The sequence below is a fragment of the Cimex lectularius genome, unplaced genomic scaffold (assembly GCF_000648675.2).
Source record: "Cimex lectularius strain Harlan isolate CLEC.00 unplaced genomic scaffold, Clec_2.1 scaffold59, whole genome shotgun sequence".
Taxonomy (NCBI): Eukaryota; Metazoa; Arthropoda; class Insecta; order Hemiptera; family Cimicidae; genus Cimex; species Cimex lectularius.
In genome coordinates, this window is record NW_019392794.1 from 1,001,590 (window position 1) to 1,028,807 (window position 27,218).

Below are 27,218 nucleotides of genomic sequence, written 5' to 3' on the forward strand. Positions count from 1 at the left end.
CTTGCTAAATAGGAGAGGAAGGAAAGAGAGAGAGAGATAGAGAGAGGGAGAGAGATAGAGAAAGAGAGAGAGTGAGAGAGAGAGAGTGAGAGAGAGTGAGAGAGAGGGAGAGTGAGAGAGAGAATAATTGAATTTTCTCGAATAATATAAAATTTAGAACCATTGTAATTTGTGAAATGTGGAAATCAAACTAACTTGCTAAATAGGAGAGGAAGGAGAGAGAGAGAGAGAGAGAGAGAGAGAGAGAGAGAGAGAGAGAGAGTGAACATAATTGAATTTTTTTAGTAATCAAAAATTTAGAACCATTTTAATGTGCGAAAATCAACCTAATTTGCTAAATAGGCTCCTCTTTTCCAGAAGATACAGGTTATTTTGCTACGTTTGTTATATTTAATGCTTACGCTTATTGGCTTAAGTAGATCTGATCTATTATCACATCTGACCTTAACCCTACGTAAACTGAAACAGAATGATTGAAGTTGATGATTTTTTCTTTATATCGCCAAAATTATTTACGTTAACAATGAAACTGTGACATTACTTATGTTATATTTATTATTTTATATGTAGGTGTTTTATGTAAACTTGTGTACAATTAAAAATGTTTTATGAAAGAATTTGTCTATACCTTTTTTAGATCATTTAGGTTCTATGTATATAACCTACCGTTTTGGATATTCGAATACGTTTTGTAAGCGGAGTAATGACAATCTAGGCAGCACTTTTCCTTTAATTAGAGTAAGGGGGTCGATTATAACTGAAAGATTAACGATACCTGTAATTAAGGAGGAGCTCCCCGCGATATCTTTATTGTCCCCCTTATAATCAGCACTGATTACACATATAGTTCATTCAAGAGCGAAAATATAGCCGAACCGTTGGGTTAATAGTGCAGGGCTTAAGCACGAAGGCGAAATATTGCCGTGAGGCGCGCCGGTGTAGGGCCCAGAGGTGTGCTAAGGGCCCTTTATGGCGGCATTCTTAGGCGAGGCCCTTATATTGTACATTACGGCCAATATTGTCTCTACGCCCTACTTGCCCTTAACGGCCCTGGTTTATGGCGCCGTTTTAATAATGGGCCGATGCGATTTTGGTGTCGGCCGACTCAAATGCGCCCACTACGAGCTGTAAACGCGCCGTATGAAAAATCGCTGCGGTCGGAGAGGATTTCAATGAACTTTTACGACGCATAAGTGACATTAACGTTCATGGAGGAAAATGCAGATTTATTCTGAAAAAGTGCCAAGAGAAGTGCTCGTAAATCCGACTACTTCCTTGTCGCCCCGACTCGACAACTTTACAAAAATGTTCAGATTATGTATGAATTCCTGTTAGGATCAACGTTGTAAAACGCAAGTTGATTTAAGTCTCATAAATTAACTATAGGGATAGTCAGTTTGTAATTTGGCTGTTACAATTCAATTTGTCCTATACTCGCTGTTTGTTCCGTTGGTGCGTTTCATCATCTTCAGTATTCAGTTTGGGTGATTGCCGTGCAGTCAAGATTGTTTTATAAGGTCATGGAGGGTGTCATGTATACATCGTCGTAGTTTTTGTTTAGTGCAGTCCTTACCTACTGGAATTGATGGATAGTTTTGCGATGTCAAATGATATAGTTGAGATGTATAGATCTTTTCGCCATGACTTTGTCATTTTTTGACCAATTTAATATCCGTTTACATCATGTTTTCAGCGTACAAATCCTTTAAAATTATGTGTAGGGAGGTATAGGGTCATATTTGAAATTGTGAAGTTGGTCTGGGTCTGAGGAACAATGTATAATGTTTCTCTTCAAAAAGGTAAAAATTTGAAACTAAACTAAAAAATATTAAACATTTTATTATTATTATTATTTTTTTTTTTAGCGCCCTTGTTTCTTGTGAAATTCAGCCGGGCCATCTAAAAAGGACACCCTGTGTTGCTGTTCGTTAAATTTAACAACAGAATTGGTAATTTGTTTCTATCATTCCTATTGATAATTGCCTTTAAATTAAGTGTCCTATATGGTATAAACAGCCCTGATATTGAGTTTGGAAAAATCGAAATGGATTTTGGAAAAACAGCGAGATTATACGGACCAGTATTAACAGGGGATTCGTGCGATTTTTCAGCAACTCGAGATCAAATGACATCAACTAACAGTTGCTTGATAATACGAGAAAATACTTAGGTTACTAAAAAATCACTAATCAATTAAAAAAATCATGGTTATACGTTTTCTAAGTTTGCTTTCAAACTTCATCCGATAGAAAAATTTCAATTCTACTTTGGATCAAACTAACATCTAATCATAATAACACTCAAATTACGTGGTGATATTGAGGGCACTATATGAAAACTATGATTTTAAAAATCGTTTACGAACCCTAGACCTAGTGATCATTAAAACGAACAAAAAATTATAATTGGAAATATGCAGAAAACCAATATCGACTGACAACATCATGCAAGTCGACTCTAACCATCCTCATGACGCAAAATGACAGCAGTAAAGTACATTACACACAGAATAAAAATAGTACCACTACAAATAGGAAATACGATCTCGCAACAATAAAACCATATCACCATAATAATTGATTTGTGTGTTATAGGTTAAAATAGAAACAGGATCAGCAAAATTCAAAACAAAAACATACAATAAATTGAATAGATAGGGAAAAGAATATATTGGTAAGAAAAGAAGATATAGTGAAGAAATTAAACGTAAAAACAGCACTGAAGACTACAAACATAATCGAAAAATTATTAGGACAAAATATTGACAAAACGAGCCCAAGGTAAAAATGCCATATACGCCATATCATGCGGGGACAAATATATAAGACAGAAAAGACGAAAATTACACGTAAGATCATTAAGGTAGAATAACGATTCACGCTGAACTAACAGATTCACTTCACAAAAAACTATAAAAAACTATAACGAACCCTCAATAATACAGACGAGCATAAAACTACTACTCGACGTACAAATCAGACGAAAAATTAACATACTACAAAATTAGGATATACACGCACACACAACACATTTAACGTTAAGAAAAACTCATAAACACAAAAACTAACAACAGTTCTAATAATCCTTTTCATTATTGAAAACACGATACCAATTAAAAGGAAAAAAGACCGGGATCGCAACATCGACCGGACCAATAAAACAAAAATAAACTGAAAGTTCGTTGAAATAGGTGACCGTGTGATTCGAATTTTTCAAACGGTGATTTGTATTCAATGTTTGCTATGATACGTGTAACGGACTTTGTACGAATGGCAATACTGCTATTCTGTTTAATTTCCGTGTATACACCTTGTTAAATTTGTCAATTGAATTACAAATTCTCAATAAATATGTTACCGCTTGCCACGTTGAACATCCACAGTAGCTGTTTTGATCCAACTAACACTAGCTATTTAATCATAATAGAACAGTTTTTTAATCGCTCCTTTAACGTGTATAACACGATAAATAATGAGGTGTGGTGAAAGAGGATGTATATTACGCACGATAAAGTATTGCAAGTTAGTTTGGTTAGTTTTTGAATTNAAGGTGAAGTAAAGGAAAGATTTGCAAAAAAGAAAGAGTGAGAGTTTGAGGAAGAAAAATACAGTGATGGGGTGAAGAGAGGGAAATTGAGAGAAAGAGAGAGTATGATAGAAACTATATATAATCAGAACTTTTTTATTTTATTTCCCAAAAGTTACAATTTTTTGCTCATTTATTTAACGTATGATTATTATTCTGCTATAAGAAAACGAGTTGTTGTATTGCTGAAGAGCCTATTAATCCTACCTTAAATATTTTTATAATAAAAATCAGAGATAAATCCAATTTGAAGGAAGAAAAACCACTCAGTTACTTAGTCAAACTTTCGAGACATATATCTTATTATTAATAATTTACAAGATAAACCAATATGAACATCTACTTACTATACTGAAATTTGTGGTTTCAAATATGACGAGTTTAGAGTTGGCGAGATCAAGGTTCGTTCTACAACAGAATTGGGTTTTGAAACCAAACGCTCTTCTGATGTAGAACGAAGCTTGATGTCATATTGAAGGCAAATATCAATTATAGCACACCCACATGAAAAGTGACACAACTTAACAAAAGATAATTTTACAGGAGGGATAAATGTAAATTTACTTTTTTACTTATGTATTAAGTAGATACCATTATGGCCATGGTGTAAACTGCCATGGTCCATCAATATTGTTTTTCGTTTCTCCAAGACCTAAGCAAAAACACAAAACTTTAAAAATCCAGCTATACTACTCCTAAAAAACTAACCATTTTCCAGTTGTGACACTTTTCTTGCACATATTGGCTCTTAGTAATATAAGTTAGTTTGTTTGTTCTAACAATGAATTATGAATTGAAACTGTAAGGGTATTAATTTTTTGTGATAGTAACAGACAACATGCAAACCTAACAAATGAGCATAAATATCCATGTAGTATGTTTTACTAAGCTTATTTTTGACCCAAATGTTCTTTCCTCCTCGAGTCCGAGCAAAGTAGTTATTTAAACTACAAAATTAATTATTGAAATAAAGATTTTATTGATTATTAAAAATACTGTAATTAAAACATTACAAAAAATCGTTGAAACTATGAAATAGTGTAAAAGATAGTTAAGAAATTATGAAAAAGCAATATTATAATTAAGAATGTTATTAATAAAAGACATGAAACTAAAATAATTCACGAACACTCTAGATCAAGGTATGGTCTTGAAGAAAAAAGCAAATTCAGTTGTTACTGCCAAGCTTTCGACCTTTTTTCAGGTCAACAACTGGGACTATATTAATTTCATATTACGAAAATAAAAACTGACAGGCAAAACATTCCACCCACTTGTAATATAACTTGATTTGTATATATTTTTACAGAATAATCAAATTTTCTCGTTTTTTAACGTTTAATAATTGAGTGAAAATAAAAAAAGACAGACAGATAAAATTTGTTTTAATTAGATTTTTAATTAACATTTCAATATCGCGTATTCCTCTTGCCTTAATTACATCTCGAAGACTCCTCGGCATACTTTGTACCAATCTGGAAATGTCTCTGAAGTTAGCCCATTCTTCAGGAAAAGCCCTTTCAAGATCGTGGAGTGTATCAGGAAGTGATGGACGTGCTCTTGTTCGTCTTTTGAGATTATCCCATAAAGTTCGATGGGGTTCACGTCTGGAGAAGACTAAGACCCTGATTTTGTGTGTTGAAGGTACGTTTGTACCATGCGAGCGACGTGTGCATTATCGTGCATTCCATTTCATCCACATGCTAGTGACCGTCAAAGACCCTCGAACAACAACCAACTCTGTGCGACTCTCCATTGAAATTTCGGCCCACACCATCACTGAGCTACGTTAAAAAGGTTGGCTCTAGGAAAAATTACAGGCTTCGTACCCTTGATTTCGCCTTCTCCACACTCTTTCACGCCCATCCGGAGATCGTAGAGCAAATCTACACTCATCTGTAAAGAGTACAGCAGACCAATCGTCCAAAGACCAATGGCTGTGTTCTCGAGCAAATGTGAGCCGTGCAATTCCGTGTGTTCTGGCCAATTCTGGTCCTCTTATGGGGCGCGCAAAGGCATCAGTCCATACTGATTTAATCTTCTTCGAGCAGTGCGTTCAGAAATTTGGCAACCTCGAACATCCTGAAGCTGATGAATCGCTTTAGCAACAGGAAGGTGCCGGTTTCACAAAATTGTCAAAATCAAAACACGGTCGTCCTCTGGTTCTGTTACCCGAGGGCGTCCAGAACAGGGCCTTCTATGGTAGGACCCAGTTTCTAAAAATCGTCTAACGACGTCTTGCAGTGTTACGTATGGAACTACGATGGCAATAGCCGCACACCTGACGGAACGTCCAGCATCAATAAGTGCAAAATTCTCAGCACTAAGTGGCATTTTTAAGTTTAAAAATTGAAATTAAGAAAACAAAGATGAAAATTAAACAATTTGTTTCGGAATTCAAATGAGACTGAATATATGAAAATATTTTAAATTCCGTAAAAAGTAAACATTGAAAAATGCTTTATCCTTGTTTTGGATTAAGGATTAAGTGTCTTTACCTCTAATTGATATTCCCAATCTAAAAGATAGCATAAACAAATATTATTGATAAAAACAATGAGACATATTAAGAGGAGAATGTCTTTTTATGGAGAGAAAAAAATCAATTGGGTGGAATTTTTTGCCTGTCAGTGTATTTCTACAATTGATTTAACAATTAGTTTTCCATAGTGTGAAAATGTGACGCCGGTTCAGCATAAAATCGTCCACTAAACACGAAAAAATGACGTAACTCTAAATGGACCACTTTTCCTGCAGTACTCTCACCGATGCTTTAAACCTCGACACAGAACTATGATATGCCACTTTTCTTGAATGGTGACAGTACGTTCCCGCCAATACAAAAGTGTCACATAGTACTGCCTAGCAGTATACTTAAAAAAACTAAATAATCCGGGTTTTATAATTTTTCGACTTGTGTCACTTTTCTTGTGGTGTGCGTAATGTCGAGATATTGCCTATTTTAAGTAGTGTACATTACACATTAATCACATGAAAATTATGTAGTTAAATGTCGACTAGGTGCTCAAAATTTATAAAGAAGCTGTTCCAGGTGTATCTTTTTTGTAGCCAAGGAGTTATTTTTAGTTTGAACTTTCTATAAACCCGTTATTCCGATTTTAGGTCTTCTGGCCGCCGATTGTGATGTAAAGGGCCTCCCCGCTAATAGAATCGGATTGGAGGCGGCGGTGACGTGAATGTTGTTGATACCTCGTGGGAATCGCAGCGGCAGGGCAAAACCCGGGCAGCGTTCGCCGCCTCCAGCGGCCCCTTTTAAATGTACACCGCATGTGCCAGAATTTTAGTTAAACAACGAATTGTTTGAATTGCCCATGAACGTTTCCTTCTTAAACGGGCCCTAGGCAAAAAGGGCCTCGGAGTCCGGGATTCGCGAGGGCGCCGCCCCAGTTCCGGGGGCCGCCTATGCCCAGTTGACGCCCCCGAAGCCACACCTTTTAAGCCACGCCCTCGCCCCTGCCCGCCTCCACCTGGCTTCCAATGGATTAAATTCTGGTGAAATTTTATTAAACGTTCCTGCCAGGCTTAGCGTCCGGATTGGACGGTAAAACAATTATGTTCCTATTGGGTTTTTCAAGAATATGAGAGTGAAAAATGTAATTGCCTTTTTCTAGATAAGGGAAAATAATTGCAACCCCCAACCCCTAATTGTTAATATTTTCCACATTTTTACTAGCGATATATCAGGAATGCGATGATTAAAATATAAATATATTTGATATAATGATTTATTTTGTAAGAGCCTTAAAATTTTCCTTCTTACCAATTCTCTATATTTTTCACTGATCTTTCGGCTTCCAAAATGTCAAAATACCCCCATATGACGTAACGTAAAATTCTTAATTTCACTTCATCCTTAATTCAAAACAAGGATAAAGGATTTTTCTATGTTTACTTTTTAAGGAATTTAAAATGTTTATTCAGTCTCATTTGAATACGGAAACAATAAACTGTTTACTTTCATCTTTGTTTTCATAATTTCTATCTTTAAACTTAAAAATGCCACTTAGTGCTGAGGTTGTTGCGCGTGGTGTGGCACTTATTGATGATAGACGATCCATCAGGTATGCGACTAAGCCATCGGAGTTCCCTATGAAACTCTACGAGACGCCGTTAGACGTTTTCCAGAAACTGGGTCCTACCATAGAAGGCCCGGTTCAGGACGCCCTAGTGTAACAGAACCGCACGATGACCGTTTTTTTTTTTTTTTTGACTCTGAGAATTTTGTAAAACCGGGGTCCAGATTGGATGGTAAAACAATTATGTTCCTATTGGGTTTTTCAAGAATATGAGAGTGAAAAATGTAATTGCTTTTTTCTAGATAAGGGAAAATAATTGCAACTCCCGACCCCCAATGCTAAATATTTTGCACATTTTTACTAGCGATATATCACGAAATGCGATTATTAAAATATAAATATGTTTGATGTTTTGATTTGTTTTCTAAGAGCTTTAAAATTTTCCGGTCTTACCAATTCTCTCTGTTATTCACTGATCTTTCGACTTCCAAAGTGTCAAATTGCCAAAATATGCTGATGTAAACATCGAGCTAAGCATCAAGACCCCCCCCCCTCTTCTACTGAATAAGTGTATACGTTTGTAAAAAATAACATTACTTTTTGTATAGAGCTTTGTGTTTTTAGATTGGTAAAGAATTGGGTGATGGTGGTATATTTGGAATGTTTTATGAAATCACGTAGAGAGATAAACACAGCATTAATTAATGAACAGAAACATGCAAACTCAGCCGTAGCAACACCAATATCTTAAAGTAAATAAACTATTAAACCTTACTTTTATATTATCCTTCGTTATCGTTCTTAATAATTAACTTGTTTCCAATATTGAAACCCGGAATCACAAATCCAATCCAGAAAATCGTCATTCTCGACTTCCTTTGAGTTAAATAAAACCGCCTATGTTCAAAGAAAATTTCCCAGATTTACCTGTCACCATCATAGCAGAATACAAATTCACGTTTTACAGACAACCAATATAACACCGCAAGATTAACACCACACTTTATGTGAGTATGAAATACTTGGTTCAAAATTTATATCTACATCTTAAATTGTATTTTTTCCAATCAACATATGTTTTCTAATTTACCCAGTCCCTGAAGATGACCCGACTAAAGGTCGAAACGTCTTCAAAAAAAGGGTTGTTCTCAACTACTTCAATCCTGACTGCTCCCTCCTCTCGACTTCAACAAACTACTATTTCGTGGTACCAACGATCAGATAAAAAATTCACTTTTGCCTTTGTACGCATTCAGTGAACATAATAAAATATGAATGTTATCAACATTTCTTCGCCTATCAGGCAATTATAGAAGACATTTCTAAATTTAGTTTAAAGAAATCTCTGGGTCTCCCGAAACTTTAACTTAGCCAACAATAGTACATCAATGATGATAGCTAACAGCTAGCTATTCTTCATGTTTTTATTAGAAAAAAAAATTTTTTTCTTCACTCGCACACAGTTTATATTGATCTAACCATTTTTCTTCCCCCCTCTACTTTCTCTCTCTCTCTCTCTCACTCTCTCTCTCTCTCTCTCTCTCTCTCTCTCTCTCTCTCTCTCTCTCCATCTCCCTTTCAGTATGATTATACAAAAAACTGAAAAAATTCAAACGTTTGTTATTAGATAATTATAAGCATGCACGTATGCAAATTTAAATATCCTTTACATCACGTTTATGTGTTAACCTATCGCATCCGTCACGATTTTACTGTTTCTGATGAACTCGTCAACGCTTTCACGCGTTACAGAAAGCTTTTAGACAAATGTAAAAACCCCTTGGTTATCTTTACAGTCATCAAAGCTGGGTTTTATTAAGTAAAGACCCACCCTGTCCCAGATACGAGAAGGGCACGTAGTGAAGCACCAGGACTGTCGTGCGGACCTAATAAAATTAATTAAACCGGGGTAAGATAGGGCGTTTTGCACTTAATTTTTTTCTGAGGACATCACGCTTGTCCGGTTGACAAATGACTTGACTCCGGATCAGCTTAATGAGATTAACTGTGTATAAAGGATAAAAAGCTATTTTGACTGGAAACTGGTTACTTATTTGAAATTTTCAGTTGGTTTATAATTTTAAGATAGATGAGTTTCGATTAATCAAAAAGAAACCATGGTTATTTTAAACAAATTTGATGTATCTCGTATAAATCATTTAAAAAATAAAGATAAACCTTTAGTTATAGTTTGAAACGTGTCTTAACTATCATCAGTCTCGTTTGAGAGGATTAGTTACCTTCACCTATGACAATGGACCTCGTTGTACAAAAACATCTGGTAATTCAAGTCAGATTCAAAATATTTTCCAATTACTAAAATATGCCAGATTTTGAAAAGGCTGAGTCTAAGCTAAACGAGGACGACTATATAGGAAAGATTTGTGCAGTTTTATGCTAATTGTGCCTCAAAACAGTATATGTTTTACAATTTATCTTTTCAAAATAACAAAACCGGCCTGTATTATTCGTGTCGAGGCCTGGAATTTAGTAAACATCGGCCCTTCGTATCCGGACCGGCGGAGATAAAGATGAACACGGTGCAGGGCCGTGTCCCTTGAGCGTGATAAAAGGACATTAGGAAGCATCTCCTCCGCCGACCCAAGGAAAATGTGCCTTCATCTACATTCTCCCTCTGGAATATGTGACAAATAACGCTGTTTATCATCTGAACAACTAGAAGGAGTGATACGTAATGTTTATAATTTTGACATAATATCGGCCGTTTTGGTTTCGACATATGAGACACTTGAGCTTAAGTTAATATAATCGAATTGTTGCCCTAATGTGTTGTTTATTTAATTAATAATAAAGTTAGTTACACACATACAAACACCACACACACACATCCTATGATATCTAGGTCTATATTGCAAAGGAATGTCTTTTGACTTTCCTAGGTGCCATAGCCTTTTCCAGACTATTGCAGGACATTTCCATAGAATATGTTCTGTTGTCTTTGTTTCCTCTAGACATAGTTGGCATATGTCATTTTTTGATAGTTCCACTTTTTACATGGTACGTTACTGGACCATTTCCCATAAAAATACCTGTTAGGGTTTTTAATACCTTTCTGTCAAGTGGAATTCCTTTCTCCCATTGGGTTGTTTTTGCGAGTACTCTGTTTGCTTGCCTCACTTTTTATTATTTTTTAATACTGTGTCTATAGTTTCTGTCACAAAATGGATTTGGTCTTATGTGCTGTTACGAGGATAATTTTTTAACAGCTACTGCCTCGTTGCCTGAAATTCCTTCAGGGTCTGGGAAACCTATTGGTTGCCTATTGGTAGATCCTAGTTTTCTTAAAATAATTAGTCCGTGCGAGATTAGTTTTGAGTTGATCTCGTAGGCTTTAAGGACCTTAAGAGCTGTCTAGCTATGCAATATTTTTAGAGTTACATGTTTCTGTCGGCTGGACGATAGTTGTCGTGGATCTCAGGGGGTGTCAGGCTTAGACTCCTCTATCCCAATCCAGTCCCATTTTCCATCTGTAAACCATTCATCGTAGAAGACCTCCAATATTTTCATTTTGTTATCTTTCCATTGTGCTCTTTCTTTAATATTTATTGATTACACGACATTTGAAAATGGCAAGAGTGAGAACTCGAACGGTCGTAGGTTGAGGTGGAGAATTGGTGTACGAGAGGGTCGAAGTAGCTCAAGTGGTAGAGCAGCAGCGTATTTAGCCGAAGGTCGTGGGTTCAAATCCCGATCATGACACTGACTTTTTATCTCAACCAAGACCTTACGTAAAAATAATAATTAATTGAAAGAAGTAATTTGATCAATTGGACCACTAAAACATAAATGGTTTAATATTTATGTCGAATGATTTTTAGAAATATTGCATTTTCTTTGATATTGCAAAGACGGTTTCAGTTATGCTAACTCCTAAAAACGTTGGTATGACTAGCTTAGCTGTTTTCTTTCTACTTACTTTCCGATAAATTCTCAGTTTCTAGTCGCTGTCATTCTTTTGATATATGTACATGTGACAGTTGAGGAGATGCTACATTGCCGATAGTTGCTTTAAAAGCAAAGGTGAAGCGAAAGCATTGTATTTTTGGCCACCTAATATAACGTAATCATGAGTCTGACTTTAGTACGACCCTAACTTCTATCATAGTATCTCTGGCATATCTATTGTGCCTTTCACTATTGTGGTTTGTCCTAAGGTTTCACGTTACCCTTTTGTCGAGAGCTACTCCTAGGTATATAATGCTTTATTTATTTTTGTGTGATGATTAGTGACCGTTAATCGATATTTATTTAGAAATCGTGAGATGAGAGGTTTCAGAAAAACATTTTCTTTATGGTGCCAACGTTTCGATCTTTATTGAGATCATCTCAATAAGGGCTCAAAGTGTTTGTCTTCTGTGTAATTGTGCCATTCTTGCGTGTCGTGTCGAGAGTGCTTTATTTATTGATTTCGCAGGGTGTAAGCTATAAATTTTGGTACATTTTTCTTGATATATGGCATTATTGTTGCCTTGGAGTGACTTCTATTTAGGCCTTATATATCAGTGTTATATTTACGTCCTTTTGAAATAGTTCGTCCAGTATTAGCTAATAGGGTCACTTTTTTATTGTAATTTTTGTTCATTTGAAGAAATAAAAATGTTATCAATAGCAAGAAAAAATAACGAATCAAAGAAGAGGGATCGTACCCACCGGAACTTACTTTTGAGCCAAATCCCACGTATGTGTCCTGCATGTAGTGAAAGGTTGGTCAATTGTTCCACATAAACGAAGGGTTTCATTCCTTGGTTCAATATTCCATACTGAGTTGGTGGAAGCAGGGCTGTTTTTTTATATAATTATAGTGCTTGATAGTTATCTCGTTTTTTGTTTCATTTTTGGTGTCAATTAAGTGTATTTAATTTATCAACAATTTATGCTATTAATGTAATACGTTTGACTCAGTTTTGTCAAAAATATAGTTATCTTTAAGATATTATTATTATATTATTTTGATTAAACCCAATTGAACGAAAATATTATGTCGCAGTTTTCACTTTTAATTATACATTTGTGATTAATTTAATTCATTCTGTTATATTTTTTATAATGATTTAATGGGATCGCTTTTGCACAGCACATAATTATCCCGACACGCATGTTCGTACTCACGTATGCAAAACACACGTTTTTCGTTGGATCATGTTAGTTATCTACCTTCTTTTTTACAGTTTCGAACAATTGTGTTTTTGTTATTAGAGTCTTCTCTCTAATTCAATTAATAATTCATACCACGTTTTCTACAGTCTGAAGTTAAATTAATAAAAATAATTTAACCTTTTTTTACTCGCGTGCGTTGAAGGTGTCTGATGACGGTACCTTCGAAAGTTGACTTTTATATTGATATTCGCTATTTTTTTTGGATAATCAAATGCTTTTAATTTTAAATTTACAAAATTGAAATACTCACCATTAAAATTATGCATAAATTTAACAAATTGAAAACCGGATTTACATTGTATTTCCTACATGCCTGTTAGTGTTATACATTCTTATTCAAAATTTATGAAAAAATGTGTGGTGATTAGTGACCGTTAGTCGATGATTATTCGGAAATCGTGAGATGCGGTCTGGTGTGATGTAGGTTTCAGACAAAAATTTTCTTTATCGTGCTACCGTTTCGATCTTTACTGAGATCATCTTCAGGGCTCGAAGTGTTTTTCTGCGTAATTGTGCCATTCTTGCGTGTCGTGGGCACTCTCAACATGACACGCAAGAATGGCACAATTACGCAGAAAACAAACACTTTGAGCCCTGAAGATGATCTCAATAAAGATCGAAACGTTAAATCACACCAGACCGCATCTCACGATTTCCGAATAATTTATGAAAAATTCCGATGATTATTCATTACTCATGTCTAAAACTCAAATATTATTACCTAAGAGCGTGAGTATCTTTCCTGATAATGAACCTTCCATGCAGTCGCCAGCGAATTAAATTAACACTTTATGTGCACATCAATGGTGGCTATTTCTCAGGGAATCCTTAGCCCATTGTTTAATATACAGTGCCGAAAATTCTCTCACATTTTAACTGTACATATCATTGCTGATAAGACAATCATCTTGAAAGTAATTTATACATTGTACTATTGCCAGAGACAACATCTGAGCTTATTGAAAAATTTGGCTCAATATAACACCGCAGTTGTAAAGTGTGAGACACAAGTTACCTACAACATTTCCAATACATTCAATATAAAATTCAGTTTGAATTTATAATGGATTACTTGTATGTCCAATCATACAATCCACAATGATTTACTCAGCTAGTGTGTCCATAAACTAAACAAAGCTTTTTTTTAAATGTTAGAAGTAACGGCCTCTTTTTCACTCACGAACGATCAATTTTTTGATTCTAAGCTGTAACAGTTCTTGGAAATGTTGAAATTTGAGATCGACTGTAAAAAACTTAAATATTTCAATCTGTAGATCTATTTAAGATGGCTTTGCTCTGATGATGGTCTTTAAAAAGGTCGAAAGCTTAGTAGTAACAAATGAATTTAATTTTTTCTTCAAGACCTTGATCCAGAATGTTGGAAAGCTTTTTTATACGCCGTACTTAAGACAGGATTCTTACGGCCGATAAGGAGACTAACAATAAGTAAAATTTATTGCAGCAATTTTGGAAAATTTGGTAATTAATGCCTGCATTTGGTCTCGCCTTAAAAGAAAAGAGGCAGTGGCATTTTCTTTTTGGGAACTTTTCTCACCCAGAATTTTCAAGACGCCTCGAGGGCTAATCAAAGCCTTGTACGTTAGTCGATCCTGATCTTTTGGTCTGCTGAATCTAGCTGTTTCAAATCATTTATTAAAAACAGTTTTGTCTCTCAACATCTTGGGGACGGACTGGCCAACCAAACATTTGAAAATAGGTAGGCAGAAATAATCAGAAACGACCAACCTACAGGTTCATCATTCCACAGACCCCACAATTTAACCTCATTAAAAAAACATTCCATTAATCTTTGATCATTCATAATATTTTCCTAGTTCGACAAGTATCCACGTCTGCTCTATCTGATAAACAAAGCAAAAGTGGCACTTTATGTGAGTTATGTAGTCAAGAGGTTTCTGTGTGAAGAATTCGTGTCGCTGAGCAGCTTATTGACTTAATGAAATTATTTTAGTCGTAAATCTTCATTTTAAATTTAAAAAATGTTACGTTGTTTTAAGAAACAAGGTATCGATGATATAACTTATGATTAAATATGTATATAAGAGGTGTAATTCGGCGAATGTATCTATTAACTATTCTATTTTACTTCTATTTAAATTAATATATTATAAATTGTCTATTTTATCGAAAGAATGTAACTGTCTTATATTCCGATCATCCTATTTCTTACATTGTTGTAAAAGGGGCGACCAAAAACAAACAATTAAACGCGCCCAGTGCTGCGATAATTGGCCATGACGCCCGACCAGATCCTCTTCGTCCACTATTTTGGCGAGAAATTAGTTTAGTGTTCCGACATAACGTAGGGTGACGCCGTTTCCTGAATTATCGTCCCGGCCCGCAGCCACGTGGCTATTGTGACTGTTAATTGTACACAAAATATACCGTGTACTAAGGGCCGCCCTATGTGCAAACCTCCCGGTTCCTAATTCCTAATGGTAATTGACTCCTTGTCCTACTTTGTTATTCTGTTATTCCACAAATGAGAAATTGCCGCCTAACGCCGATAACATTTCCCACGGTAGGCTGAGAAGTTTTGTTAAGTTTATTATTTGTTAGTTTGGCCGTTTCCGATCACTCTGGTCTACCTATCCTAGCTGTTTCCCAATGGATGTTCCTGTTCCTTAATGGATTGGATTTAAGTTTTTGTCTTGCTCTTATAATGTGTTGATTGAATATTTTCCTTGTCAATCTTTATAGTGTTTTGAATTGAATAAATTATGACAAGTTATATGTGATTTTTACATTTACATAAGTTTCTAATGTGCTGAATTTGTATATTTCTGGGATTTCAAGTATGTCTATTTTTCCTCATCTTGGTATATATTTTGGCATTCCGGGAGGAAATTTAAGCTTGCTTGTATTGTTGAGGGTACGTGGTGATTTCGTATGAGCTGTAATTTTTTTCATTGAGCTGCATGTTTACTTCTGTTTGTACATGTATCATTCTCAGCATTTGCATGCTTTACCTCACAAGTTTTCGAATTTTATTTGTTGTTATTAGGGCAAGGAAGTTTAGTTTAACTTTGTTAAATATGTGTATTAAAATAAGGATGTGGATCAGTTAATATCGGTTTTTGCGTCGTTTTGTGTGTCTTTTTTTATTATTTTATTATATGTGTATGTGTTGTTGTTTCATGTATGCTACGTTGTTTATATCCTTGTTCCTATTTCTAATTCGTAATTAGTGGTTTAGTACATATTTGAGTGGCTGTGTGCATGGTTTCTGCAATGAATGTTACGTTTTTATATATAAAATAAAATAAAGTATAAAATAAAGAAAGAATCTACGTAGTCTCTATTGTCTAACGTCTGATTCTCAATTGTATCCGAGATGTTTCATTTTTCAAGTTACTGCAAACTTCCACAGCTTTTCTCTTCATTCTCTTCCATCCGTTAGGACTTAATGATTATGATTTAAAAATATTCTTAAAAATTAATTCTGTTTCTGACTGCTTATAACTTCAATAAACTTTAGTAAAACTTGATAATCGGTGTTCAACTAATAATAATCTTTTAAATTCTGACAAATGTAATGTCTTTCTACTAAATAAAACATCCTATCAAATTTAACTACGCTACATCAGACTCGCTCCTAATTAGGAACTTGAAATTAATAAAGATCTTGGCATCTTTATTGTCAGTCAGATGAACCTTCATACACACAAATAATGCTAAAGCAAATAAAACTCTAGGGTTTACTACACGTCTTATTAAACATTTCCATGATCCAGATGCACTTAAAATTTTATACACTTCAACTGTAAGATTGCTATACCCACTCATATCAGTCGCATAGAAACGGTTCAAAAAAGATTTTTACGCCTGATGAGTTACAGAACAACTGGAGTATACAGATACACCCCATTCTCATCGCTAATGCCGGATATAAAATTAACGACTATTCTGTACAGAAGGAATTATTTTAATTGTATATTATTGTATAAATTATAACATTCCTTAACTGATTACCTATTACTGCTTAACCGAATTAACCCTCATGTTCCAACTTATCATTACAGAAGTCATATAACAACCCCATTGATTGCCATACAACTAATTATGCCAAATTCATTTTTATACCGAATAACAATTAGGGTAAACTCGTTAAAATATATGTACATATATATTTAATGTCAGTTTAAGTAAATTTTATTATTAGAAAATTAAATATTGTATCATTAATATTGATTTTTGTTATATTTAATTAAGTTTTATCCATATTTCAAATGGTTTCAATTCATTTTAAATTGTTTGTTTGTTATTTTTTTTTATTATAAACATTTCTAAAATTATGTACCTTTATACTTTTATTGTATATATTTGTAATTGCGAAACCGTAAAATGAATAAATAAAAAAAATTTATTCTATAAAGTTCCCCCTATCTCATAAAACGTTAATTCTAATATTTATTTTATTACACTAATAAAAAGAGCATCGAACGCCGTATTAGATTAATTAATTTTTTATTGTAACCTAACGAAAACAAAATTCATATAGTTCAATGCTCTTTTTATTGGTATTTTTTGTTCAGTAGAATTAACATTTTATGATATACGTAGAACTTTATAGAATAAAGTTGCGGAAGTTTGAATTAACATGAAAAGTAAAAAATCTCGAATACAATTGAGAATAAATTTTGGACAAAGGAGACTTTTAAGTCAAATTTGGCATGTTCGATAGACTCCGGAAACATTGACGTCCGCTCACGGGACGCTACTTTAAATTTCGCTCATACCGGTCTCCTGATCGTCCGTGATTATACAAACTGCTAACACATCTTTATAAAGTCCACCACTGAAGATGGCGGACCGTCGTCAACATTACTGGTCAAACCATCCAGATCAGGATGAAAAGACAGATTATGCCAACTGCTGAATTATATAAAATAGTTGAAAATTCACCTCTAAAAATGTCGCAAAGCAAAAACTCTTAGGACAGACCAAAACAGCAAAGATAGCCAACAGGATGACCGGACACAACCTTAATTAATTTTAATATCGACAAGAAAGAAACAAATAATCATTTTGCTGTTTAATGCTATAAACAATACATAAGTTATACATACAAAATCATATAGTAAATGATTTTTTGCCGAAGAAAAGAACAAGAAATAAAGAGGATCAAGTGAAGCATGAACCATATATTGTGGAATTTTTTAGTGAGAGTGCCAGGCCTAAGGAATGGTTTCTAAGTTAAAAAAATGTGATTTATTCTGAAAGCAAAAAAAAAGATAATAATGCTGAAGTGGTATGTAAAGAAAAACTACAGCTTCAAGCGAAATCGTAGTGTTAAATTTTTATATCCCAAACATGTATGCGTGATAAATTGGGTACGATTTTTGGAAAAAATAATGAAGATGGATAAAAAAATAAAAGTATCATTTTAAAATAAATCCTAAAATGATACAAACAAACTTGAAAATTAAATTAAAACGAGATTTTTAAACAATAAATTCCACTCGAGTCTCTATTGTCTCTAATTACCAAACTTTCATGTGGAGGGTTGAGAGGAGTCACTAAATAACTAATTTATCTCCATGAAAGAAATGAATGGGCACGAAAGAATTAATGAGACGTGAAGTAAGTATGTTTGTAAGCTGTTCTGAAAGATAACTAAATCTATCTTATTTTTTGTAGTTTATTTCAAACCAAATTAAGCGAGATCAAAAATTTATTAGTTTTTACTCCAAAAAAATAATTTTAACGGTTTGGCAGAAAATTTATCAAAACACCGGAATAACATTATTTAAAACAATTAAATTTACCTAACATTTTATTACATGATTTTGCTCATAAAATTACACCATTTTCGTCGCGTCAGAACAGGACACTCATATTTTTTGTAGTTTATTTCAAACAATGTATATGTAATTTTGTCTTTATATTAATTACAACATTCTTATTTTAATATAAACCAAATTAACCGAGATCAAAAATGCATGAGTTTTTATAAAAATTATTTAATTATGATGCTTAGACAGTAAATTAATCAAAACACCGGAATAGCTTTATTTAAAACAATTAAATTTAACTAACAATTTATTACATGGTTTTGCTCAAAATAATGCATTAAGAACAACAGAGGATTTGAGATTGTGATTTGATTTGTGATACACGCTGTGTGACTGCGCGCGGCGTGCACTTGACGTCGCATAGATGTGCACTCCCTACCAAAACGAGACAAGGCGTCGGGTAGCGTCGCATAGCGTTGCATTGGGTAAGTACGTGTGTTCCACGCTTGAAGCCGGGCGACGGCATTTCTGTACTGGAACTCCGATGTGATTTTAAAGACGTCTCACGTCAAAAGTGAGTGCCACAATATCTCCGATCAGTGATTCCAAATATCCTCTCGGAAAGATGAAATATTAATTGATGATAACGATTTTATATTATTGATTGTTCCTTGTTTAGCAAATGAAACCAAATTTGTTAGTTTTGCGGTTAACTTGACAAACCAAAACATCATGCAGTTCATTAATTGTACACGGTAACTAATAAAACCAATCAAATCCCCTTGCTCCACTGAGAACCTTCACATCCTACGAGGCCCAGTCGTAAGGTGTTCTGTTAAATGTTCTGTCCGTGGGGCTAAGTGTTGTAAAGGGAGGCTGATCTAGGAGCGGCCGGGGACTGGCTCTCCTACATTGTTAAACACAACGCTCACTCCCTTTCATGTTTCATTTCCCTGCATCTGTTTCACTTAACCTTACTTCCCGAAGAAACTGTTTTTCCTAGGATCGTTCAAATATTAACGGAAGGGCTGGGCCCTGCGGGATGAGTGCGTGCTGCAAAGGAATGCTCCTGGATCCTCAGCCGTCCAAGAAATCTAACTTTCTCGTCAATATCATTTATTTTCATACTCTTATTGGATGAAAGTAGGAAACAGGAACAATTTTTTTTCTTCTTTCTCATAAAAATGTTGGTTTCAATGAAAATTAACATGTGTATATCTAGGGTAGTTTACGAGGAATCCGTTTATCGGAAGTAGAAACGTTCTTTGTTTATTTACCGTACCACGAAGGAGAGATAATGGAGGGAAGAGAGAAAGGGGACAATGTGCGTAAGAATTATAGAGGGACTGAAACCCCCGGGGATGTAACCAATCAGTGGCAGAGAAATTGCTTATCAGTGCAGGCCAACAGCACCCAGGACGCCTTCTGTGCCTATCTTCCGTCATGCAAAATTTCTCCCGGATTTTTTCTTTCGTTCTGACTCGTGTAAATTTAAGATCACGATTTAAATGAACCCCAAGCTTGGTGAAGAGCAAAGATAAATTTAATCGAAGCTATGGTTACAGTTGAAGCTTCAGTTTCGATGTTTCCATTTTTTCTCAGAATGTATATATATATAGGATTGTTATTGTTTTTCTCATTTAGTAATAAAACGCGTAAACATTACCTGTTTGTTGTTCGAAGCTGGCGAACACTCGGGACACCAGTATTTTAATGATTTTGATAATCCGAAGAAAAAGTTCAAGACTGCTTAACAAGTCTAAAAAATCATGCATGAATGCGTCATCAAACAGGAAACTTTTTGCCTTGAAACCATTGTGAAGTTTAATGAAAAATTAAGAAAAGAAAGATAATTGCTTAATACTATAGGTATTTCTAAAATACGATATATAAATGATAAATGATGATGAGGAAACTAGAGTGACCGAGTGGTTAAGTCGTATTGCCACGCTAGCGGTCCTGGGTTCGACTCCCGGCACTGCCCATGGATTTTTATTTGTGAATTATATGAGAAAAAATTGTTGGTTTGACCGCCCATCCGCGAAACCCAATTGGTAGTTGGATGTTAAGCCCTCCTTTATGACAGGAATTACTTTATTAAACGATACTTAAAACAAATTATTAACGAACACTTAATAATGTTCAATGTATGATCTTGAAGAACAAAGCAAATTCAGTCGTTACTGCCAAGCTTTCGACCTTTAAGGTCATCATCAGGGCAAAACAATTTTAAGTATGGCTACACATTGACACATTTAAGTTTTTTAGGCGATCTCAAATTTCCTTGAAGACCGACTCAGTCCTAACATTACCAAGGACTGTACCTCTTGTAACCCGAGTGTTCGTGAGTGAAAAAAGTGTCGATACTTGTAATACTGAAAATAAATTCTTAAGCCAACCCTGTATAAGAACATATTGTGCTGAGGACTAGAGTTGTGAATAAAATTATCTTATTATGTACATTAAAAAAAGAAAATCGTAGATTTGAGCCTGCATAGTGATATTGTACCAAAAATTATATAGAACAATAAATATCAAATCAAATACTTTTTGGGTATAAGCCTTCTTATAATGCATTAAACAAAAGTATCTCGTAAAATAATGTTTAAAATACATGTTTGCTAAATTTGCTAAATGAAAATAAATTAGAAAATTTAATTTTTTTTTATAGCAAATCTCAATGCCGCAATTGATGAGTGTTTAAAATAATATCAAATGCTTGCTTTAGGTGTAATAAAATTAACATTTCTAAATTATATGGAGTAATAAGTTACATTTGTATTTGTTATATGGTTTAAAAGTTAAAATGTACAGTTTAGTACAGGATAAATAATGGTTTAATTACGACGGTAGAACAGCAGCGTATTTAGCCGAAAGTCGTGGGTTCAAATCCCGCTCGTGACACTGACTTTTTTATCTCAACCAATACCTTACATAAAGATTAATTAATTGAAAGATGTTATTTGGTCAATTAGACCACGAAATCTAATGAAGTCATAAGCATAATTTTTTTAAAATAATTTAGCCGAATTATAGATTGATAATTCTTTAAAAAGGTTTTTTGTGTAACCTAAAATAAATGTAAATTTGTTTGATGGACTCCTCCTAATCCCATAAATAAAAATAAAATAAAAATTAAAAAAAAGCCACATAAGACGAACCTTTCTCTTTTTTATTGGGTTTTCGATTTTATGCTTATTTAAATAAATTTTATGAGAAAGTAGATATCGTTTGAAAAGTTGCGATGTTAGATTATTCTCGCTATTTATTCACCATCTCCTAAAAACCACTGTACTACATTGCAATAATTTAAGAAAATAATAAAGAAAAATAATAATAAAACATAATATAAAATAGTAATAATGTAAATAAAATGTCAGAAAGGTTCTGCGTACTTGTAGAAATATAGCATCCAACAAAATGTATTTTACTGGTTTTTCCATGCTTTTTTTGTAAGTTAGTCGTTTTCCAGTTTGGTTTTGCCTTATAAAAAATGCCAGGCTAAACAGCAATCACTTAGACCTACCGTAGAAGATGACGTGAAGAGAAAATCGTGTCTCGAAGACAAAACAGCGAGACCCACCGACCAGAATTCTCGAAAACGAATGCACATGTTATTGTGTGCTCAGTATAATTTTTTCACAGAGCCATTTTTGGAAAACCTTATAAATTAGGTCAATAATTTTTTTACCGACAAAGCCGATTGCTTTTATATATTGCAAGAAGGGTAAATAAAGAGAACTCGGTCTCGGAGTAATGAAGGTAAACCTCAGTGAATGTCGTCCAGGGCTCGTCATCCCGGTGGGCATTATTTATGTCCTTTAAGTCCGTGTTTGCACTCTACAGATTTCCCAGGTGTGCTCAACCCTCGCCCTCCGCCCTGCCCCGAGGAAATTTTTCCGCAAATGAAAAACTCTCCTTTTGTTTTTCCAGCGTGCTGCTCATTCCCCGCCTCTTAAGGTTTCGCGTTATTGAAATCTGAGATTAATTTTGGCAGTATTGCCTCTCTTGAGGCGAACTGGCCAAACTGTTAATTTTTAAAGAGAATTTTCCAAAGGCTCTTGTTAAAAGTTGATGGCCTAGTGTTGACTTTATTTTCCTAAGTCCTGATAATCAAATAGTCAAATTTTCTAAATTAAGCACAAAAAGCAATTCTGTTAAGCTCAGTTCATATCTTACCTTCATCGTTTTAGCCTTTGTAGATGGTTTATAAAGATTTCTGATTAAGGATAAGTCCTAGGTGAACTTGAAGTAAATTATTGAAGTGAACAGGAACTATTGAAAAACCTTGGTAATCGGTATTGGAAATTTTCTTATTCAAAACCAATGCTAAAGTCATGTTAAGTGAATGTTGGAGATAAAAAAAGATCGTTGTTAATAATGCTTTGGACTTTGGAATTTAATATTTTCATCTTGCTTGAATGGATTGAGTACCTTAAGTCGAGATGTTTTCATAAAAGAATTTTTTAATTTTTGTCCAAGGAGACAATTTTGGTAAATTTAGTTCAAATGTTACTTAATCGTGTTAGCCTTCGTAAAATTTTAGAAGAATTTCTGGTTTAGGAAAAATCCTAGGAGATATAGTGGTAGAGGTAGTGTGCAGCAAGCTTGCTGAGAATCTTTTGGAATGAGGATTGAAATATTTCAAGATTGATCGACAATGTGCTATGTTCTGCTAACATGTGCTTTTTTATTATAAGTTCTTTTGAATTTTTATATTTTTAGGCAATTTATCTCTCATCTGCGTTCGAAGATCGTTTAGGAGGAAAATTGCAGGTCGAAGAGGGGTACCGGCTAGCCAAGCTTGCTGAGAAACGTTTGGAGTCGGGATTGGAAAAATGTCTTTTTCAGAAAGAATGCTAAGATCTCGCGGCGTGTATTCTTGGGACGTAGAAAGGTATGTTGATGACACTTTGGCCTTTTGGAATTGAAGGTTTGAATGGAACTAAGCACCCTCGAAATGAAATTGCTAATTTAAGCACATACGACAATTTTTTAGTTGATATGTTACTTTACGTTTTACTAGCTTTTAAAGAATACAGATCTACTATTGAAGAGTTTCCTTTGCATGTTCTTTATGCCATCAATACCCAAACGAATAACGTTTTATTTTATTTATCAAAATAAACGAACAATTGCCTTTTATTTTTTATTTCCGACTCACCCGATTGTTTTAATACAACCCCTGCGTCATTCTGCAGTGAATTGCCTAGTCAAGGGTGTGGGCCGGTGGCAGACAATGCCATTGGGGCGGGTAATCAGAGGAGTCGTATGGAGAGCACGTCTACACTGCAATCACCGACCACCTCCTGAGATTCAACTTCAACCCCCGCAAGACGGGCCCGTTCCGAGAATTAGAAAACTTGGCAATTTGCAAAAGCCCGGACTTAGTTGATAAATTGCGTTATGATGGGATCAGCAATGGGTAAAGAAAAGAATTAATGTATGTCTTACAGGTTATCTGAAAAAGATTTATCCCCCTGTCTACCCTACGTGCTTTATGTCTTTATCAAAACCGAACAACAATGCGTTGTATACTATTAAAATTTGATCGTGAAAAAAGCAAGATTCATTATTCAAAACCTCATTGCACATGAGAAACTGACAAAACAATATCGTATCAACGGACTACTGATGATTGCGATAGGCAGACCAAAAGGATTGGGACGAACTATTTACATAAACATATTTGTTGTTTGTACGCTCACCCTGAGCGTGAAAAACATCACCACTACATTTGATTGTATTTTAAATAAGTATATTATTATTTTCAAAGTATTGGCACAGACTTCGTGTTTTGTTTTTAAACGGGATCCGATTCCGAGTCTTCCGTTGCAGTCACGCATATACATGTAGGTCAAACGGAGTGCAGTAATTCAGGCGGGCCAGGGTTTTCGATTTGAAACAAGTACAATCAACTTCTTCTCCCTGGAGGGCGACCGGTGGCCCCCCAAGCTCTCTCGAGGGCCCTCGACGTACAACAAATTAATTCGGAAACCGTGCCCCAATGCGACCATTTTAAACAACAGATTTCGATACAGGCCCAGTGAAAAGGGGAAATTAATTCGTTCCCATTGTTTGAATATGTGCCGGGCCGGTTATGCGAACCTGGTCAAATTCGCAAATTGTCCAAATTCCCTGATAACAACAAAAGAGGATTTATTTGGTTGAGAGGACTTTTTATTAAATATAATTCTCCCGATAACCATGATAACTACATCATAGACACATTAATCTACCTAACGTCAAGTTTCAATACTTAGTAGATTTAAAAGTAGATACACGTTTTATAATTTGTTAATTTGGTCTCTGCCCTCACTGTTTTGGACACTTTTCATGTAAGGATATTATTATATGTTTACATGGTCAAACGCGTTTCGCTTTGTCGCTATCTTCAGTCGTTGGGTTGGTGCGATAATGTGAAATCGAAACCCGCCTGACAAACTAAAACAGCGAGGATACGCCGACCAGGATGATCAGAAATTACCAAGATACATGAACACATTCGTTGTAATTTTTTGTTTGCGTGAAAAGCGTCACTATGATCGAGATAAAAACGTATTGCTTTTTCTATGTTGGATGGGACTGAAAACATATGTGTATTGCTAACTCGCCAAAAAGTGTGTTACACAGCTGCACTATGTTTCTATAATAAAAAAAACTTATTGGGCTAGAGAGTTGGAATGAAAGATATGAGAGAATGAGAAAAAGAGAGAGAGAGAGAGAGAGAGAGAGAGAAAATCATCACAATTCCGTATCTATGTTTTGTCATGTTAGTCTTGTCAATGTTTCTGCTAGTTATTCAATTTTTGTTGTTGTCTTTAGTGCTGTTTTTATGAATAATTTGTTTAAAAAAATGGTTAGTTTGTACCTCTCGTTCTCAATTTACGCGGTCAATTTAGTATCTAATTGAAGTGTCGTTTTCTATTTGTCAAGTTGAGTGCCACATTCCTTGTAATTTTTGCGTGAAAGTATCACTATGATCGTAATAAGAACGTATTGCTTTCTGCACATGTAGTGTACATTTAGTGTACCACAAAGCCACCAACCCATCCAAGCATTAGAATTAAAAGCCTCAGAGGAATTTTCCAAGATTTTTAGGCCGTCACCATCCACAATGACCTCAACTTTACCTTCGTTTAAGATTTAAACCGTTGCACTCCAATCTTTCGTCTTCTAATCTCTAAACCTTTCGTTCAAGCTCTTCTATCTGCCATTTCCAGGATCCTCAGTTTTGCATTAAACAACGTTAGCCCAGAGACTTATTCACCCTTAACTTCTCAGACACTTAATGTTTCAATGCATGTGTCCTACGAAAGCAAAGCTGACCGTAGTGCTGGTGATGTGACCGGTGAAAATAGCGAGAAAATATACAATTAAAATTATATAAAACAACAAATAAAGAGAAGATTATTGATTGTCACTATTTCACTTTCTTAGGAGTTTTTGAATTGTGTTTGTTGTATTTTTGGTTTCTAATTGGTTAAATATTTATTTGTACTTCTGTCAGTTTGTTCCAGTGTTATTGTTTTTTTGCACGTTGGCTATTCGTTTGTTATCCGTTGTTTCTATTGTGCAGCTGTTGTATTATGAAATTTTATTGATGTTTCATTGTTCTGACTGGTTTTTTTCATCTGTGAGGTTTCGTATGAGTAGTGTTGAGTTTATCCTCAACTGTTTTGCTATCATTTTTGTATGTGTGGATAGTTTGTGTCATCTCTGATAAATCAAACTGATATTTGTGCAGATTGGGTAACATTTATGTCAAGGAAGTTATGTCCAATTTCTGCAATGAGTGTAAAGAGCTTGGCTTTGCTCGATAACACAAACACTCGAAAACCACCACCGAGAGCGAAGAATGAAAATATTTTAATAAATAAAAAATAAGAGGTATGACAAAGGACAAACCCCTGTGCCGTGGGTTTTTTTCCCCTCCGAAGCTGAACGATTTAAAGATCGAACAAGAAAAAAATAAAGAATAATACGTGCAAATTAAAATATGGTATATGAACCAACAGTTATGTATATCTTTATGCTATCCATCAGACAAATCACTGTTAATGTTTAGTACATATAAGACTAGCTCCAGCATAAAATGCGTTTCCTTCTTTCTGAAGGTTGTTAATAAGTGGAGTTTAGAATTCCAGAGTGAACTTTGCAGTTTAATTTGTTAAGGAATCCACTAAAGATAAAAAAAAAACATCAAAGTGTAGCCAGAACGACAGACATTCTCCAGCCGAGATAACTTTCCTTCATGGAAAGAAGAGGGACTAACGTTAGCTTAAAAAGCCAAACAGACAAGTTGAACTAAACGACTCAGAACTGAACAAGTTACACGTTTATCACTTTACAATCTCAAGATGACATCTTTCAAAATGTTTTCATGTTGAATTCTATTTGGCTCGAAGTAACTGTTGACGTTCGTTCAATTAGACAACAAACACTCAATTTAATAACTCGCTCTTCGTTAAATACTCACGACTCAGGCAATAAATAAACGTCGAAACGGGCCCAAAATATGGAAAAAAACCGGTGGGGTTCTTTCCGATACGTTTTGTCAGAGGCTGAATATTTAACGACGTGATCACGTTGCGGGGGTGGGCAAGAGACGCTCATTGAATAAAAAATTAAAAAGGGCCCCGGATGTAAAAAGTGAAGGAAC